Source organism: Somniosus microcephalus, unplaced genomic scaffold (genome assembly GCF_052327205.1).
Source record: "Somniosus microcephalus isolate GS21.2 unplaced genomic scaffold, FLI_Smic_1.0 unresolved_chr4, whole genome shotgun sequence".
Classification (NCBI taxonomy): Eukaryota; Metazoa; Chordata; class Chondrichthyes; order Squaliformes; family Somniosidae; genus Somniosus; species Somniosus microcephalus.
The window spans coordinates 9,962,823-9,983,896 of NW_028225182.1; the positions used below are offsets into that span (position 1 = coordinate 9,962,823).

Here is a 21,074-nt window from a genome sequence, read left to right on the forward strand (position 1 = left end):
GCAACTGTCCAGACTCTGTTTACTTGTGCAAATTAAAGAAATGTAACCTTCATTGTCGGAGGGACTGAGGTTGTTATTTCAATGTTTTCAGCTGATTTCACAGGCGATCCCCAGCTCTGAATCCCCCAGCAGAGAATTCAAGGAGAGTTTCATATCAATGAGATTCAACACTAGTATCCGAACATTACTCCTTGATTCAGGACTCTGATCTCACTCCAGCATGTCGCTGCTGAAGATTGAATTTGACATAATTTCACCTTGTCTCGTGATCAGTGCGGCTCAGTGAGACTTCGGCCCGTCTCTCCCTTCACAACCCATCAGTGTGGAGAAAAGAACAGGGAATTTTACACATGTGTTGTGCTCTGTAACTTTATTTGAACATTTCAGTGCATTTCACGCTGTGTCCAACATGGTGAGGTCCCCCGTGCTGTGCCAGCTTTGTATTTTTATCAACACCCCAGCTTTACATTAACAGAACCTGAGCTCCTAGATCTGGTCGGGTCACGTTGACCGAAGTGAGGAATGAGCGAGAGGGGCACTTCCTCCCGGGGTTAGAAAATCCTCCGAAAGAGTGACAGAATATTTAATTTGCTGTGAAGCCGAAATAGCTCAGTTGGGAAAGCGTTTTAAAGGTCCCTGTTTCGATCCCGGGTTTCGGCAGGTTTTAAATATATTTTCCTCCTTCACTTTAAGAGGAGCGAATCAGAGTAAGTTTTCCACTCCTGAACAGGCGTCTCCCAAAGGAATGGGAGTAAAACCGTATCGGACCCGCTAGATCCCGCTCCAACCGATTGCTGCCGGTTCGAATCCAGGCAGGGTCCCCCCAACTGTTTTTATACCGGGACTGAGGGAGGAACTGTTCAGCGATGGTGCGATAATAATTTTTAGAATGAGGTTTGTTAGATTAAAGAGCTCTTTTACTGTTACTTTCGATTTAAACTCTGCCCAGTTGTATATAGGAACAATGTCTATGCGATGTGGTCTGTTCAATGTTTGTGCAGTAACTCGGTCACCCAGTGTGCGCCTGAAAGACAATCTCCCAGCCTGGGTTCGGGCCTGCCCAACGGGTAAATTGTGACCGGTTAGCTCAGTTGGTGATGAAAGTGTGCTAATAACGCCAAGGTCGTGGGCTCGATCCCCGTACGGGACATGGGAATATTTTCATAATTTTACGCATTTCCCGCACATTTCAAATACAAACTTTATAAGGAAGCCGATGCACACAGAATCTCACGGGGGATTTATTTGGATTAACATTCATTGCACCTTTGCCACCGGGGCTGAGAGACACATATTTCTGTTTATTTGTCTTTCTGGGTTTTCTGATGAACGTTGAACAGGCGGCCTGTTCCCGATAAAGTTCACAAGCAGGTACGAGACAGACAGAGCGGCTCTGACCCCGCGAGATGGGCAAAAGGCTTCAGTTCAGGACAAATGCATCAATGAATTGTTCGCCCGGCACCGAGAGAGACAACATCCAGAGAAAAACACAGGAGGAAATCGATTTCAAGTGGATGCCTACCCGCTCTTGGTGCCGTGCTTTCGCGAGCACGTCTTTTGTGTTCTCATCTAAAAAGTGTCATTTTGTACAAACAGTTTGCCTGGCGCGAAAGAGTTAAAAAGGGGACTCATACTGAAATGGACGTGGTTGCTGCGGTGGGTGAAATATGGTGACGATCTATCGTTATTATCCGAGGCGACGCTGCAGGATCCTTTCAAGGTTTCCCGCGGATCCACTGAAACCAGTTGAATGTGCAGCTTTGAGAGGGGCTTTCTGCACCGTCAGGGCAGGAAACGGGAGTGAGGCAGGGACACTGTCGGTATCTGTGCTGAGTGTCAGTCTGTGCAGAATTGTGCAGAGAAAATATACGGGTTCGTTGAGATTTTTAACTTTATTGAAATGTCAGCAGATAATTTCTTCCATTTTCTTATATTAATTCAATTTTAATGGGGAAGGTTTTCAAAACGTGATAACCACTACACTACGGGAATCTCTGCCGTAATTAGTTGCAGCAAGAACATCACAGAAGAGAACTGCGATCTGCAAATGCAGGTCCGGGATTAACTTTTGTATTAATACACGTTATTATTTGATTTTTACAAAACTCATTAAACTGTGGAAAAAGATGGACAATTGTTCTAATTGAAGAATCAACTTTCTGTTTCAGACTGAAGGAAATCCAAAGATGGTCACCGAGTGACAGGCAAAACTTTCATAAGTGTTTTGTCTTTTGCTTGTGAAGAATTTTCAACAGCAGTTGGTTAAAAATGTTCAGTGTTTGTCACACCGGGAATCTGCTGCAGCCGTTGTTCAGCTTAAGAGGAACCGACAATTGTCGCCGCTTTTACACAGGGGAAGAAACTCGCCCCTGGAGGTTCAACTGGAGCAAGTTCCAAAATCATTCATCCCGCCCTGGAGCAGAACCGAGGGCATTTCGTGTGTAAGGCGAGCTGGATAATTGCTGCAGTCCCGAAACCTCTGCTCTTTTTGTCAGCCACAAGACAGAAGGATGTGTTCAGGGAGAAGGTGACCCGCTGACTCACCTCTCTCTGCACTGATTGAGATTGTGTCGCTTCTCCGTCAAACAACATCACTTCTGTCCCACACTAAAAACTCTCAATCCTTCTCCTCCGCTCGCTTTCTATTCAAGTAATTGGACAATGAATCAGTAATAAGGTTCCCTCCGGCTTTTGCTGGTGGATTTACAGATAAACCGGGGAATTGTAAGGAAACTGGAGCACAGGCAGGGTCCTTGCGACAGACCAGACCGGCTAGCCCAGTCGGTGGAGTGTCGGATACTTCATCCGCACGGTGGGGAGTTTGCGTTTTAAATTTTTGGGCTCATTTTAAAGGCGATTCCGAGCTCCGGAATCTTGCCTCTCTCCAGCCGCCCGCTGCTAAAGATTGAACTGATTTTAATTTCACCTTGGCTCGGGGTCAGTGTGGCTCAGTGGGACTTCGGCCCGTCTCTCCCTTCACAAGCCATCAGGGCCGAGAAAACAACGGGGAATTTTACACACGTGTTGTGTTCTGTAACTTTTTATAAACACTTCAGTGTATTTCACTCTGTGTCCAAGACTGTGAGGTCTTCCCTGGTGTGTCAGCTTCCGGTGTTTATAAACACTTCAGATTTCCTGATAATGTTGTAGAATCGCATTTTTTGAAAGAGTCATTGACCGAGAGGTGCCGGGGATTTAGAGCTGGGGATCTCCTGTGAAACCAGCCCAATAATTTGAAACACAAACCACCCCTGAGATTAAGAGTCTCAGGCTCTACCGACTGAGCTAGCCGGGCCGGTCTGACCCCGCGCACTGCTTGTGTTACAAACCATGAACCAGTTTCCCCTCAATTCCCAGGTTTACCAGTAAATCGGCCAACAAAAGCCCGAGAGAACCTTATTACTGATACTTTATCCAATCACTTTAATATGTGTTTTCTGGTTAGCAACACTTCTGCCGCCGGAAAATGTTCTCCTTGTTTACTTTATTAAAACTCTTCATGATGTTGAACACGTCGAGAAAATCTGCCCTTATCTTCTCTGCTCTGAGGAGAACAACCTCTTCTTCTCCACTGCTCCACGGAACTGAAGTCCCGCATCCGTCCTAAAGCGCAGTGCCCGAATTACACACAATACTCCAAAGGTTTGGTATAACTTCCTTCCTTTTGCCCTCTATGCCTCTGTCTGTAAAGCCCAGGATTCCGTTTTCTTTTCTAACACAAGACAAAATGCTGCGGATGCTGGAAGTTTGAAATAAAAACAGAATTTGCTGAAAATACTCAGCAGCTGTGAATGGCAGGTGAGTTGGAAAAAAGCGAATTAGGCTCGGAGTAGTGTGTAAGGGTTCCATGGTGTAATGGTGAGCACTCTGGACTTTGAATCCAGCAATCCGAGTTCAAATCTCGGTGGAACCTGGTTCCCTCTTGTCCCAGCTTTTGTAAAAGTAATTTTGATGGCAGCTGTGTGATTGGCTGCTCAGCAGCGGGAAAATGTCGAAGCTGAAGGTTTGGATGAGAAAAGGCCGGGCCAAAATGGAATGGTGGAGGTAAAATTTGTCCAGTTCTTCCAATATTGCTGCTGGGCGAGGTTTACAAGTAGCCTTGAGAGGGCAGTGATGTATCGCCATTGCAGTGCTGGTCCCCGACACAAACTCCATTCCCGAGCCTCCGACTTCATCCCAATCCCTGGCCACTGAGACTGAACGAGACAGCTTGCAACCTTGGTGCCGCATTTGACACTGAGATGAGCTTCCGCCCAAGACGGTCTACTTCCACCTCTGTAACGTCGCCCGACTCCGCCGCTGATCTGCTGCTGAAACCCTCATCCTTGCCTTTGTCACCTCTAGACTTGACGATTCTAATGTACTCCTGGAAGGCCTCCCATCACCCTCCCTCCATAAACTTCATCTCATCCAATCCTCTGCTGCCCGTATCCTAACTCGCACCATGTCCCGTTCACCCATCACCCCGGCTCTCACTCACCTACATTGGCTCCCAACCAGGCGACAACTCAATTTTCAAATTCTCTTCCTTGTTTTGAAATCCCTCCATGGACTCGCCCCTCTCTATCTCTGTAACCTTCTCCAGCCCTACACCCTCTGTGATCTCTGCACTCCTCCAATTCTGGGCTCTTACACATCCCCGATTTTAATCCTTCCACGATCTGCCATGGTGGGATTGTGAGCTCAGGTCTCCAGATCATCATGAAGTCTGCGGCTGAGGAACAGTTTGTGGCGGGACCAGCACTGCAATGGCGATTCATCGCTGCCCCCTCAAGGCAAACCACTCCACCAGCAAGCACTGGACAATTTTTTCCCCACCATTCCACTTTTCCTCTGGATTACAGGTCGAGTAATATAATCACTATGCCGCCATACCCCATAATTAATTGATTGAAGAATCGTTAATGAGCAGCGCAGAATCTGAACCAGGAAGAGTCAATTAGAATAGGGAATTCAATGTCCAATCAGGCACAGAAAGAGAAATAAAGAGAGGAAAATAAATGTTGGATTAAGAGGGAGAAAAGAAAGAGACAAAAGTAAAAACATTTTTATAATATCAAAAATCTTCAACAACAATTTATATCTGAAGGAATGAGATTCCACACTTATAAAAGTTAATTTTCAGTGCTAGGGAGGTTACTTGGTGGAAATTAAGACGACTTCGACTGAAATGGACGGGGTTGATGCGGTGTGTGAAATATGGTGACGATCTATGGTTATTAGCTGAGGCGACGCTGCAGGATCCTTTAAAGTTGTCCCGCGGATCCTCTGAAACCGGTCGATTGTGCAGCTTTGAGAGGGGCTTTCTGCACCATCAGGGCAGGAAACGGGAGTGAGGGAGGGACACTGTCGGTATCTGTGCTGAGTTTGAGTCTGTGAAGAATGGTCCAGGATCAGATAATGTACAGCCTCTATGAAATATTTTATTTTATTCCTTTATAATTACAATATGATTTCTTCCATTGTTCATTTTTATTAAATTGAAATAGGAAAGGTTTATTTTCAGTTTGAACCACGCACCAATTCTAGAACATAATGTTTCCCCCCAGGATCGAGCCGGAGACTTTTCGCCTGTGAGGTGAACATGATAAACCGCTACACTACGGGAACCTCTGCTTAGCTAAACATCCAGAAAGAACTGTTCAGCGAGAAGGTGAAATGCTGAATTCCAGATTCTGGAATAATTTCCTTTCACTAACATTTCTCGAACCGAAACTGCACAAGTCAAAAATGTTCCTTTCAAAATCATTAAACTCTCGAATTTCCAGGTCGCCCCCGAATCTTCTGAATCAGATGCCTCCAGTTTTCCCACTCAATCAATGTCCCTTTGCAATTTTCTGCTCCTATCCTCACTAATTACTGTGCCACTGTCAGACTTGGTTTACAGTTATCGATCGTAGGATCCGGAATGCACTGGCTGAAAGGGTGCTGGAGGCAGATTCAATCGTGGTTTTCAAAAGGCAGTTGCATAAGTAGCTGTATGATTGTATGATTGACTGAGATCACCTCTCGTTCTTCTCAACTCGAGAGAGTATAGGCCCAATCTACTCAATCGCTCCTCATAGGACAGCCCTCTCATTGCAGGAATCAGTCTGCTGAACCTTCTCACACCCCATCTAAGGCAAGTATATCCTTCAACAGGTAAGGTGACCAAAACTAAAATACGGTTTTGATCTGCTGGTAGTAAGCGAGCAAGGATCTGCGAGATATTGCAGTTTGTACAAGTGTTCCCTGGTGGTCTAGTGGTTAGGATTCGGCGCTCTCATCGCCGCGACCCATTGGTTCTTACAAAATTGTTTAATAAAATAATTCAAGTCTGTTAGACACTTAATAATTCTCTTAATCGACCCACTGCTTTTTGTTGCACACTGAAGGGAATGCTAACATGTTTTCCATGTGAGAGTCAAACTTTAGTAACATTTTTGTAGAATCAGACAGCACAGAAGGAACCCATTAAGCCCCATCGTGCCTGTGCCGGCTCTTTGAAAGAACTATTCAATTAGTCCCACTGCCCTGCTCTTTCCCCATAGCCCTGCAAGTGTTTCTTTTTCAACTACATTTCCCATTTGAAAGTTAATGTTGAATCTATGATTCTATGACACTGTTTTTATTTTTACACGGCCTGGTTCACAGTTCTGAATATTGTCCATACGCCGCAAGTTTAATTGTTGTTCAGAAGCTGCTCGACCAGTTGTGTATTTTGAGCAGTTTCCCAGTTTATTTCCCTGTGATGTGATGATTGTGGGGGCTCGGTGTGTGTAACTGGATTTGCTGCAGTCCGCCGGCAGCAGGTGGTGAAAGCGGGCCAGTGACAGTGACTGCCAGGTGAGCTAGATTTCCTTACACACCTTGGAATTCAGGAGAACCTGGTTCATGGTTTGCAGAGCAAACTGCTGAAATAAAGTGTGTAAAATGAGAAGGGAACAAATTCATGACATGCAAAGCATGGAAATTACTGTGTGAAATGGGCCTCGGATAATATTAACGTCAATATTTTTCTGCCTGACATGGTGGTGGAAGCAGATTCAATATTAACTTTCAAAGGGGAAGGAAATTGAAAAAGAAACACTTGCAGGGCTTTGGGAAAAGAGCAGGGCAGTGGGAATAATTGGATCGCTCTTTCAAAGAGGCACAGGCACTATGGGCCGAATGGCCTCCTTCTGTGCTGTCTGATTCTATGATTCTATAATAAGTTATCGCAGTTTGTCTGTCACCCAGTAAACTTGTTATTAATTCCTGCAGTGAGCAACACAATGTTGTGGGTTGATTAATGATGATTGAAACAATTATGAAGGGTCTCACTGACTTGAATTATCCCTAAATACCTTTGGTTAACAAAAATCTCTCAGTCGCAGATTAAAATGAACAATTGATGTTGTACCTTTGAAAGAGCTATCCAAATAGTCCCACTCCGCTGCTCTTCCCCCATAGCCCTGCTGACACTCATGCCAGTGGAAACTGTTTCCCCCATAATTTTGAACAACTCTCTTAAATCTCCCCTGAAATGTGATTAATGGAGGTCAATGTGGGCAAATGTCAAGTCATCCACTAAGAAAGATCGGTCAGTCTATGATCTGAAAACATTGGCAGAGAATTTTTTTTTCTGTGAAATAGCCGGTCCTGTTTAATTTAACAGAAGTTGCCCCAGATCCCTGCTCTCACAAGCAATGAACATTTGAAAGCATTCTCCTAAAATACGATGTGTAAAATGAGATATGGGTTAAAAGTTCAGCACATGCAAGAGCAAAATAATTCACTGTATTTCGACTGTCCCTCAGTAAGCATATTTTAATGTATTTCATTCTGCAAAAGGAAGTTATTGGTTCAATAATGGTTATTAAATCAATTCTTATTTTATCACATTAGATGCATGTTATTAATTTAATAAAATTACTTCGCATTAATTAATTAAAAACGGTGATATCAAAATTAATTCCCTAACCGGGAATCGAACCCGGGTCAAAGTGTTGAAAGGAATCGGTTATGAATCGTTTAAAGTTGTCCTAGAAAAATTTCACACTGCTAAATTAAAATCACGGTTACAATGTGAAAGAGGATTGAAACTGACAATACAAACGCTAGGCAGCGCCCGCGGTAAGACAATGCTTAAATTTAAACAGATAGTAGCGAAGTAACCGCTGAGCTGAAGCTGACACCAATAAAAAAAGTGGGAAACAACTCAATATAAAGGATGAGCTCACATATATCAGGGCCCGTGCAGTCTGGTCAACGTCAAGCCCCTCCTTTCTTAGTCAGAGACGTGAAAGGGAGTCAGACGCCACAAACTTGAATTAAAGGCACAAATACGAGTAACACTTACTTCCAAATCTTTTCACTGTAAATTAATTTCACTTTATTTCTCAGCTGATTGCGTTGAATCTGAAATTCAGCACAATGGGATTTTATGTTCACTACTGATTCTATTTTCTGTGCACGGTAGAAATAACCGGTCCTGTAAAATTTGACCAAAGCTCCCCAGATTCCTGGTGTCATCAGCAGTGACCATTTTTAAACCAGACTCCTAAAGTTCAGTGTGTATAATGAGATAAGGGCAACGGTATAAATTATTGAACTATCGACTCTACCACTGTTAGCATTTCTTTCATTGTGCAAAAGAAGATTATTGGTTAATTAATGATGCTTTCCCGTGAAAGCAACATAAAGTTTTTCAAAATGCTTTCGCCCAACGTGGGGTTCGAACTAACGAACATTGAAATTAAGAGTCTCACACTCTGGCAACTGAGCTCGCCGGGTCTGATCACTTTGAACGTCTTTGTCGCTGCTTGCAGCCAGGTGCCTGGTGGCTCCGCTCCAGGGGTTTAACTTGTCCTGCAAACCATGAACCAGGTTCTCCTGAATTCCAAGGTGTGTAAGAAAATCAAGCATCAAAAGCCCTTTCATTAACCACAGGGCTTCAGGCAATGTTCTGATCGCAAAGCGCTTTTAGACACAAAACTACGGCATCTTTCCAGCAATCTGAGAAGTAGAGTTCTCATCTTCAGTTTCTTCAGGTAATCCACTCCCCAGGTCATTACCTTCTTTATTCAGGGCTATGGGAAGAACCAAGTGCCAAGAGAGGACAGGTGGGCTGTCAATATCAGCAATCTTTATAAACCCAATATATCCAGCTCTGTGCTGATAGTTTTTGGGACCGGATCCAGTTCTTCATCAATGATGACAGGTTCTGGTCGCGAAAACATCTGCTTGTCAATATCTCTTGCCGATTTCCCGGTGTTTCCCGATTCTGTCTGTCTCTCTGGCTCTGTTCATTCTATGTGTGGCCACCTGCAGGTTGACTTTGAACGAATAACTGTATTTGTGAATAGTAAAATTAAATACATGAGGGCATCAGGCGCTTCACTCCCTGACACTGGGGAAACAGTGAGACAGACTTTAGAGCAAGGGTCTGGTTATCGTGAAACAGCAAAGAAAATATTAATTACGGGATTATCCAAAAAAACGATGACCTCGACGTGATTTGAACACGCAGCCTTCTGATCTGGAGTCAGACACGGTACCGTTGCGCCACGAGCTCCACACTGCAACCAGCGATGTTTGTATATATACACGTTTATCAAACACTGTTTCATTTCTCCTGCCTTGGAGTAATGAACGGGCTTTATAATCCCCGCCCACTCGAGTCCCCCGGGTGTCAGACAGCATCAGAAGCAGCGCTCACCTGTCACTCACCGTCTCGCCCGCTTTCACCACCTGCTGCCGGCTGACTGCAGCAAATCCAATTACACACACCGAGCCCCCACAATCATCACATCACAGGGAAATAAACTGGGAAACTGCTCCAAATACACAACTGGTCGAGCAGCTTCTGAAAAACAATTAAACTTGCGGCTGGAAGCAATATTCATAACTGCAAACAAGGCCGTGTAAAAATATAAACTGTGTGTGTGAGCCGAGGCCCTAAGCTCTGGAATTCCCTCCCTAAACATCTCCGCCTCTCTTTCCTCCTTTAATACGCTCCTTAAAATCTACCACTTTGACCAAGCTTTTGGTCACCTGTCCTAATATCTCCTTATGTGGCTCGGTGTCAAATTCTGTCTGATAATCGCTCCTGTGAAGCGCCTTGGGGCGTTTCACTACTTTAAAGGTGCTACATAAATGCAAGTTGTTGTTGTTGTTATGTATATGTGTGTGGTGTTTATATATAAAATGGGTGTTTATAGAATGAGTACAATGCTGTGCACGTGTGTCAGTTGTAAATAGTGGTGAACGGTTATTTTTCAGACTGGAGGGAAATACACAGTGCTGTTCCCCAGGGGTCGGTATTAGGACCAATGCTCTTTCTCATATACATTAATTACCTGGACTTGGATATACTGGGCATAATATCAAAGTCTGCAGATGACAGGAAACTCAGAACTGTCGTAAATAATGAAATGGGCAGAGACATAGCAGATGTGTGAAGTGATCCATTTTGGTGGGATGATTGAACTGAGGCAATATAAACTAAATGATACAATTTTAAATCGGGTGCAGGAACAGAGAGACCTGGGGGTGTAAATATCTATCTCTGAATGTGGCGGGACAAGTTAAGAAGGCTGTTAAAAAGCACACGGGATCCTTGGCTTTATTAATAGAGGCATAGAGTACAAAATCAAGGAAGTAATACTGAGCCTTTATATATCATTGGTTAGGCCTCAGCTGGAGGATTCTGGGCACAACATTTCAGGAAGAATGTGAAGGCAGAAAAGATTTACAAGCTTGTTTCAGGGGATGAGGGACTTCAGTTAGGTGTATAGATTGAGACGTTTTCGTTGTTCTCCTCAGAGTAGAGAAGATAGCGATGAGATTTGATAGATGTGTTCAAAATCAGGAGGGGTCTAGCATGGTCAAGGAAACCTCCAGCTGATTACCACATACTGCTCTCCCTCAGCTGATGAATCAGTACTCCTCCATGTTGAACATGGATACATAGAAGATAGGAGCAGGTGCAGGCCATTCGGCCTCTCGATCCTGCTCCGCCATTTAATGAGATCATGGCTGATCATTCAAATTCAGTACCCTGTCCCTGCTTTATCCCCATATCACTTGATCCCTTTAGCCTGAAGAAATATATCCAACTCCTTCTTGAATATACTTAATGAATTGGCCTCAACTTCCCTGTGTGGCAGAAAATTCCACAGGTTCAACGTTCTCTGGGTGAAGAAATTCCTCCGCAGCTCAGTCCTAAATGGCTTAGTCCTTATCCTTAGACTGTGACCCCTGGTTCTGGACCCCCCCGCCATCGGGAACATCCTACCTGCATCTAGTCTGTCTAGTCCTGTTAGAATTTTATAAGTTTCAATGAGATCCCCTCCCATTCTTCTAAACACCAGCAAATGTATGCCTAATCGATCCAATCTCTCCTCATACATCATTCCTGCCATCCCAGGTATCAGTCTGGTGAATCTTCGCTGCATTCTCTACATGGCAAGAACATCCTTCCTCAGATAAGGCGACCAAAACGGCACAGAATACTCAAGGTGTGGTCTCACCAAGGCCCTGAACAACTACAGCAAGACATCCTTGCTCCTGTACTCAAATTCTCTCGCTATGAAGGCCAACATACCATTTGCCATCTTAACCACCTGCTGCACCTGCATGCTTACCTTCAGCGACTGGTGCACAAGGACACCCATGTCTCCTTGCACTTCCCCTTCTCCCAATCTATTGCCGGTCTGATAATAATCTGTCTTCCTGTTTTTGCCACCGAAGTGGACAACCTCGCATTTATCCACAATATACTGCAATTGTCATGCATCTGCACAATCACCTAACCTGTCTAAATCATACTGGAGTTTATCTGCATCCTCCACACAGCAGAGACACCCACCCAGCTTTGTGTCGTCTGCAAACCTGGAGATATTACATCTAGTTCCCTTGTCTAGATCATTTATATATATTGTGAATAGCTGGGGTCCTCGCACCGATCCCTGTGGTACCCCACTAGTCACTGCCTGCCACTCAGAAAAAGACCCGTTTATTCCAACTCTTTGCTTCCTGTCTGCCAACCAGATATCTATCCAAGTCAGTACCTTACCCCCAATCCCAGGTGCTTTAAATTTACACGCTAATCTCTTATGTGGGACCTTATTAAAAGCCTTCTGAAAGTCCAAATACACAACATCCTCTGGTTCTCCCTTATCTATTCTACCAGTTACATCCTCAAAATATTCCACTGGATTAATCAAGCATGATTTACCTTTGGTAAATCGATGTTGACTTTGTCACTGTTTTCCAAGTGCTCTGCTATTACATCTTTTATAATTGACTCTAGCACATTCCCCACTACCAATGTCAGGCGTACCATTCTATAATTCCCTGTTTTCTCTCTACCACCCTTTATAAATAGTGGGGTTACATTAGCTATCCTCCAATCCATGGGAACTGTTCCAGAGTCCATAGAATTTAGGAAGATGACCAGCAATGCATCTACTATTTCTAGGGCCACTTCCTTAAGTATACTAGGATGTACATTATCAGGCCCTGGGGATTTATTGGCCTTCAATCCCATCAATTTTGCTAACACCATTTCCCTACATATATTGATTTCAGTCAATTCCTCCCTCTCATTAGACCCTATGTTGCCCGACATCTCTGGGAGGGTAATTGTGTTCTCATTTGTGAAGCCAGAACAAAAGTATGTATTTAATTGGTCAGCCATTTCCTTGTTCCCCATTATACATTCCCCTGATTCTGACTGCAAGGGACCGATGCTTGACTTCACCAATCTTTTTCACTGCACATATCTATAGAAGCTTTTACAGTCAGTTTTTATGTTCCCTGTAAGCTTACTCTCATAATCTTTATTCCCCTATTAATTAATCCATTTTTCCTCCTTTGCTGAATTCTAAACTGCTCCTAATCCTCAGGTTTGCTGCTTTTACTGGCCAAAATATATGAACACCACTTGGAAGAAGAACTGAGAGTATAAGGGCACAGAATGTACTCTGGGTGGAGGACTTCAATGTCCATCACCAAGAGTGGATCAGCAGCACCACTACTGACCGAGCTGGCCGAGTCCTGAAGGACATAACTGCCAGTCTGGGACTGTGACAGATGGTGAGGGAAAAACCTCCTTGACCTCTTCCTCTCCAATCTACCTGTCGCAGATGCTTCTGACCATGACAGCATTGGCAGCAGTGACCACCGCAAAAACACTGTGGATACGAAGTCCCGTCTTCACTCTGAGAACACCCACCTTGGTGTTGTGTGGCACTACCACTGTGCTAAATGGTATAGGTTCAGAACAGACTAGCAGTTCAAAACTGAGCCTCCAGGAGTCGCTGTGGGCCATCAGAAGCAACAGAATTGTATTCCACCACAATCTGTAATCACATGACTAGGCATATCACTCACTCTACAATTACCACCAAGCCAGGGGACCAACCCTGATTCAACAACGAGTGTAGAAGAGCATGCCAGGAGCAGCACCAGGCGTACCTAAGAATGAAGTGCCAACCTGGGGAATCTGCAAAGCAGGACTTAATACCAGACGCAGCATGCAATAGACTGGGCTAAGCGATCCCACAATCAACAGATCAGATCAAAACTCTTCAGTCCTGCCACACCCAGTCGTGAATGTTGGTGGACCATTAAACAACTAATGGGAGGTGGAGTCTCCAAGAATATCCCCATCCTCAATGATGGTGAAGCCCAGCACGTGAGTGCAAAAGACAAGGCTGAAGCGTTTGCAAACAACTTCAGCCAGAAGTGCCGAGTGGTTGATCCATATCGGCCTACTCCCGAGATCCGCACCATCAAAGAAACCAGTCTTCAGCCAATTCCATTCACGCCATGTGATATCAAGAAACGGCTGAGCGCACTGGATACAGCAAAGGATATGGGCCCGGACAACATCCCGGCAATAGTGCTGAAGACTTGTGCTCCAGAACTAGCCGCGCATCTGGCCAAGCTGTTCCAGTACAGCTACAACACTGGCATCTATCCCACAATGTGGAAAACTGCCCACAAAATGTAGGGCAAATCCAACCCGGCACTTTACCGCCCCTTCAGTCTATTCTCAATCATCAAAACATGAAGGAAGGAGTAATCGACAGTGCTATCAAGCAGCACTTACTCACCAATAATATTCTCACTGATGCCCAGTTTGGGTTCCGCCAGGAACACTCGGGTCCAGATCTCATTACAGCCTGGGTCCAAACATGAACAAAGGAGCTGAATTCCAATTGTGAGGTGAGACTGACTGCCCTTGACATCAAGGCAGCATTTGACCGAGTCTGACATCAAGGAGCCCTAGTAAAACTGAAGTGAATGGGAATCAGGGGGAAAACGCTCCACTGGCTGATGTTATACCTAGCACAAAAGAAGATGGTTGTGGTGGTTGAAGGTCAATCATCACAGCCCCGGAACATTCCTGCAGGAGTTCCTCAGCGCCGTGTCCTAGGCCCAGCCATCTTCAGCTGCTTCATCAATGACCTTCCCTCCAACATAAGGTCAGATTTGTGGATGTTCCCTGATGACTGCACAGTGTTCAGCGCCATTCAAAACCCCTCAGATAATGAAGCCGTCCATGCCCGCATGCAACTCGACCTGGACGACGTTCAGGCTTGGGCTGATACGTGGCAGGTAACATACGTGCCACAGAAGTGCCAAGCAATGACTATCTCCAAGAAGCCAGAGTCTACCCTCCTCCCCTTGACATTTAATGGCATTACCATCGCCGAATCCTCCACTATCAACATCTTGGTGTCCCCATTAACCAGAAACTTAACTGGACCAGCCACATAAATACTGTGGCAACAAGAGCAGGTCAGAGGCTGGGTATTCTGTGGCGAGTTAATCACCTCCTGACTGCTCAAAGCCTTTCCACCATGTACAAGGCGCAAGTAAGGAATGTGATGGAATAATCTCCAATTGCTTGGATGAGTGCAGCTCCAACAGCACTCAAGATGCTCGACACCAGCCAGTACAAAGCAGCCCGCTTGATTGGCACCCCATCCACCACCTTAAACATTCACTCCCACCACCACTGGTGTACCGTGGCTGCAGTGTGTACCATCTACAAGATATACTGCAGCAACTCGCAAATGCTTCTTCGGCAGCACCTCCCAAACCCGCGATCTCTTCCACCTAGAATGACAAGGGCAGCAGGCACATGAGAACACCACCTCTTCTAAGTTCCCCTCCAAGTCACAAACCTTCGTAATGTAGAAGTATATCATCGATCTTTCATCGTCACTGGGTGAAAAACCTAGAACTCCCTACCGAACAGCACTGTGGGAGCACTATTACCATACGGACTGCAGCGGTTCAAGAATGCGGCTCACCACCACCTTCTCAAGGGCAACTAGGGATGGGCAATAAATGCTGGCTTTGCCAGCGACGACCAGATCCCATAAATGCTTAAAAAAGAAAGAAATGCAGTGTGCTAGGCCCAACCACCTTCAACTGCTTCATCAATGACGTTCCATCCAAAATAAGGACAGAAATGGGGATGTTCCCTGAAGACTGCACAGAAGGGAATGCAATGGATGTTGTCCACAGGGATTTTAGGAAGGTTTTTGACAAAGTACCACATAGAAGGCTGGTTAACAAAATTGATGCTCATGGAATAGGTGGTCAGTGGCAGCTTGGATAAGGAACTGGCTTAAGGACAGAAAACAGCAAGTTGTGGTAAATAGCTGTTTTTTCACACTGGAGGAGGTTCCCCAAGGGTCAGTGCTGGGGCCATTACTTTTGTGATATTTGTAAATGATCTGGATATTGGAATAAAGAGTAGAATTTCTAAATTTGCCGACGACACCAAACGTGGGTGTGTAGCAAACAGTGTGGATGATACCAATCGACTGCAGCAAGAAATAGAAAGCCTAGCAGAATGGGCAGACAAGTGGCAGATGGAATTTAATACAGAGAAGTGTGAGGTGATGTATTTTGGCAGAAGGAACAGTGAGAGGCAATATACATTTAATGGCACAGTTTTAAGAGTGTGCAGGGACAGAGGAGCCTGGGAGTTATTGTGCATAGGTCCTTGAAGGTGGCAGGACATATGGAGAGAGTGGTTAAAAAAAACATATGCGATCTTGGGCTTCATAAATAAAGGTAATGAGTACAAAGTTAGCGAAGTTATGTGGAACCTTTATAAAGCACTGGTTAGGCTACAACTGGAGTACTGCATCCAGATCTGGTCACTGCACTTTAGGAAGGATGTGAAGGCCCTTGACAGGGAGCAGAGGGGATTTACCAGAATGTTCACGGTGATGGGGGATCTTAGCTACAAGGACAGGTTGGAGAAGCTGCATTTGTTTTCATTATAACAACAAAAACGTGTATTTATATAGCACCTTTCACGTAGTAAATCCTCCCAAGGCGCTGCACAGGAGTATTTAAAGACAAAGGCGGTTATGGGGTGATTTGATAGAGGTGTACAAGATTATGATGAGCTTGGATAGGTTAGATGGGGAAAGGCTGTTCCCACTAGTTCATGTTAATGGACTCGGGGACACAGATTTAAGGTATTGGGCAAGAGATACAGGGGGGACTTTAGGTAAACTTTTTTTATGCAGTGACTGGTGAGGACCTGGCATTCGCTGCCGACGGAACTGGTGGAAACGGAGACACTCAATGTTTTCAAGCGGAGACTGGATAGGCACTTGAGAGAAATAAACGTACCGGGGTACGGGGATCGAATGCAGGAATGGGACTGACTGGATTGCTCCACTGAGAGCCAGGACAGAATTGATGGAACGAATGTCCTCCTTCTGTGCCGTTTTGACTCTATGACTATGAACTATAGAGAAGTGATAATGGGGGCTTCAACTACCCTAATATATCTGAGAATCAGGCTAAATATAGAAAGTTCAGAGGAGAAGTGAAAAGGAAAATTAGAGGGAAAAGACAGGGTATGAAAATAGAATGACAACGAACATAAAAGGTAATCCAAAAGTCTTCTATATGCATATATTACCAAGGTTAACGACACTAATATAGTGGCAGAGTAAGTAGTGCGGATGGGAGCAGGAAATTGCAAAGGGACATAGATTGTGTGGGTAAAATCAGATGCATCTGATTCAAAAGATTCGGGAGAAAGAATTTAGGGACTTTAATGAGTTTGAAAGGAACATTTTTGACTTGTGCAGTTTTGTTCAGAGAAATGTTAGTGATGGGAAATTAAACCAGAATCTGGGATTCAGCATTTCACCTTCTCGCTGAACAGATCTTTCTGGAGAAGTTGTGTATCAGTTGTTGTAGGTTAGCGGTTATCACGTTCGCTTAACACGTGAAAGATCCCCGCTTCGAGCCCTAGCGGGCGCATTATGCTCGAGACTATTATTTATGTGAAATTAATTGATACACAGTGTGTAAAATCAGATAGGTGATAAAACTTCATCAATGAATAAAGATTCACAAATTATTAAAGTTTAGTTATTGAAGATTCGACTGTCCCTCAGTGTGAGCATTTCTTTCATTCTGCAAAATCAACGCTATCAGTTAATAAATGGTGATTAAATCAATTAAACCACTAAACTACCAGAAAACACTTTGAAGAGTTTATCACAATTGCTGACATTTCTTCTCTTTTTTCTTGTGTTTTTTCAGCTCTTGGTCCTTTTCAGCTCCTGACTGCGGATATTCCTCTGATTTAAAGTGAATAAAATGCAATATCTCGCAGCCCCGGCCTCGGTTAACACCAACAGATCTAAGCCACATTTCAGACACGGAAACAAACCCATTAATTATTCGCTCTTCCCCAGCTCCAGAGCTCAGATTGTTATTGTCCACCCCAGTGACCCGGGCCAAACCTCCCCATACACCGAGCACAGGCTCAGGAAATCCCCAGGGGAGATGATAACACAGTCACTGAGCCTTCGAGAAACATTGAACAAGCACCAGGACTGAAACATTTTAAATGCAGAAGTGAGCAAGTGAGTTTTCTAGCATTGAGGAGCGGTCTAAGGTGTCTGCGTTTAGGTCGCAGTCTCTTCTGGTAGGCGTGTGTGCAAATCCCACTGCTGACATTCTGCATATTTAATTACTAAGTGCAACTCATTTCTTTTGACGCCACTGTGAAGCGCTTTGGGACATCCCTCAAAAGTGGGATTCAGCGGTTCACCTGCTCGCTGAGCATTCCCATCTGACCCGGTATTGAATGTGGAGACGTTTCCGCAGTGTGGGAGCTATCACATACGCGGAATCATTTTGATGGATCTTGCTCCTCATGCATGTCCAGGGGCGAGTTTGCTCTCCTGTGAAAGAACATAAGAAAATAAGAATGAAATAATTAGGAGCAGGAGTAGGCCATATGGCTCCCGAGACTGCTGCGCCATTCAATCAGATAATGGCTGATCATCGACCTTAACTCCACTTTCCTGCCTATCCCCATATCCATTGATTCCACTACAGTCCAAAAATCTATCGATCTCTGCCTTGAATATACTCAACGAATGAGCATCAGCAGCAGTTTGGGGCAGAGATTTCCAAGGAAAGCGGCTGAAATCCATTTAAATCTAACAATGGCTGATGTCACAAGCACCGAACATTTTTAAGCAAACTTCTAAATTAGAGTGTGTAAAATCAGAAGTGATAAAAATTCATGGCATGCAAAGCATGGAAAGTACTGTGTGAAATGGGACTTGGATAATATTAATGTCAATATTTTTCTGCCTGACATGGTGGTGGAAGCAGATTCAATGTTAACTTTCAAAGGGGAAATAATTGAAAAAGAAATATTTGCAGGGCTTTGGGAAAAGAGCAGGGGAGTGGGAATAATTGGATTGCTCTTTCAAAGAGCCGGCACAGGCACTATGGGCCGAATGGCCTCCTTCTGTGCTGTCTGATTCTATGATTCTATATTAAGTTATTACAGTTTGTCTGTCACCCAGTAAACTTGTTAGCAATTCCTGTAGTGAGCAACACAATGTTGTGGGTTGACTAATGATGATTGAAACAATTATAAAGAGTCTCACTGACTTGAATCATCCCTTATTACCTTTGGTTAACAAAAATCTATCAATCGCAGATTAAAATGAACAATTGATGGAGCATTTCTGAAAGAGCTATCCAATTAGTCCCACTCCGCTGCTCTTCCCCCATAGCCCCGCTGACCCTCCTGCCAGTGGAAACTGTTTCCCCCATAATTTTGAACAACTCTATTAAATCTCCCCTGAACTGTGATTAATGCAGTTCAATGTGGGCACGTGTCAGATCATTCACTTTGGGTCTAAGGAAGATCGGTCAGTGTTTGGTCTGAAAAAACTATGTCAGGGAATATTTTTTCTGTGAAGAAAACGGTCCTGATTAATTTAACAAAAGTTTCCCCAGATCCCTGCTCTCACAAGCAATGAACATTTTAAACTATTCTCCTAAATTACAATGTGTAAAATGAGATATGGGTTAACAGTTCAGCACATGCAAAGAGCAAAATAAATGACTGAAGTTTCGACTGACACTCAGTCACCAGATTATAATATTTTTCATTCTGCAAAAGAATGCTGTCGGTTAATTAATGGTGATTAAAACATTTCTTATTTTTTCACATTAGTTGCATGTTATTTATTTACTCAAATTTCTTCGCTTTAATTAATTAAAACCAGTGATGTCAAAGTTACTTCCCTAACCGGGAATCGAACGCGGTCACACTTACGGATCAGAATAGCTTATTGAATCATATAAAGGTGCCCTCGAAAAATATCACTCGGCTAAATTAAAATCACGGCTGCAATTTGTTTCGGTGTAAAATAAGGAGATTGAAAATGACAAAAAAACGCCAGGCAGCGCCCGCGGTGAAACAGGGCTCGAACTTAGAATTAAGTTGATGCTGCGAAGTAGCCGCTGAGCTAAAGCTGACGCTGATCAAAGAGTGAAAAACCGCTCAATATAAAGGATGAGCTCACAGATATCAGGCGCAGTGCAATTAAATGTCAAATCCCTTGTTTTTTATTCAACAGAGGAAGAAGAGACATGAGCGGGAATCAGAAGCCACAAACTTTAATTAAAGGCACAAATACTTACTGACAAATCTTTTCACTGTAAAATTCTTTCACTTTATTTCAACGCTGACTGCGTTTAATCTGAATGTCAGCACCATGGGATTTTAAATTCAGAACTGCTTCTATTTTGTGCGCATGGTAGAAATAACTGGTCCTGTTCAATTTGACCAAAGTTCCCCAGATTCCTGGTGTCATCAGCAATGATCATTTTAAAACAGACTCCTAAAGTACAGTGTGTAAAATGAGATATGGGTAACAGTACAAATTATTGAACTGTTGACTCTCCCTCAGTTAGTATTTCTTTCATTGTGACAAAGAAAATTGTCGGTTAATTCATGAGGCTTTACCGTAAAAGCAACAAAGAAAAAGTTTAACAAAAACCTTCAACCAACGTGGGCACGAACCCAGGAGCCTGCTACCGACTGAGCAAGCATGGCCTGATCACTTTGACTATCAATTATCACTGATCGACAGTGGCACAATAATTAGTGTGGATGGGAACAGGGAATTGCAAAGGGACATTGATTGAGTGGAAAAACTGGAGGCATCTGACTCAGAGGATTCGGGGGCGACGCGGAAATTCGAGAGTTTAATGACTTTGAAAGGAACATTCTTGACTTGTGCAGTTTCGGCCAGAGAAATGTTACTGAAAGGTAATGAATCCAGAATCTGGGATCCAGCATTTCACCTTCTCGCTGAACAGTTCTTTCTGGATATTTAGCTAAACAGAGGTTTCCATATTGTAGTGGTTATCACGTTCACCTCACAAGTGCAAACTCCCCGATTCAATCCCGGGCGCAAGCATTATGTTCGATAAATGGTCCCCGGTTCAAAACTGGAAAGAAACTTCCCCATTTCAATTGAATAAATATGAAATTGGAAAAATTCATATTGTAATTAAATATCAATAAAATAAAATATCTCATAGAGCCCGTATATTATCTGAGCCCACACCATTCTTCACAGTCTCAAATTTAGCACAGATACCGACAGTGTCCCTCGCTCACTCCCGTTTCCTGCCCTGATGGTGCAGAAAGCCCCTCTCAAAGCTGCACATTCGACTGGTTTCAGTGGATCCGCAGGAGATCTTAATATAATCCTGCAGAGTCGCCTCTGCTAATAATGATA

The 21,074-nt window shown here is 43.9% G+C and overlaps 2 non-coding genes across 2 annotated transcripts; one reads left to right on the forward strand and one right to left on the reverse strand.

Moving 5' to 3' along the window:
• Positions 1 to 3,841: 3,841 nt before the first annotated feature.
• On the forward strand, positions 3,842 to 3,913 carry trnaq-uug (transfer RNA glutamine (anticodon UUG)). Its single transcript has one exon. It is a non-coding gene; the product is annotated as a tRNA-Gln (tRNA).
• Positions 3,914 to 9,463: 5,550 nt separating this feature from the next.
• On the reverse strand, positions 9,464 to 9,535 carry trnaw-cca (transfer RNA tryptophan (anticodon CCA)). The gene has a single exon. It is a non-coding gene; the product is annotated as a tRNA-Trp (tRNA).
• Between the last annotated feature and the right edge of the window lie 11,539 nt (positions 9,536 to 21,074).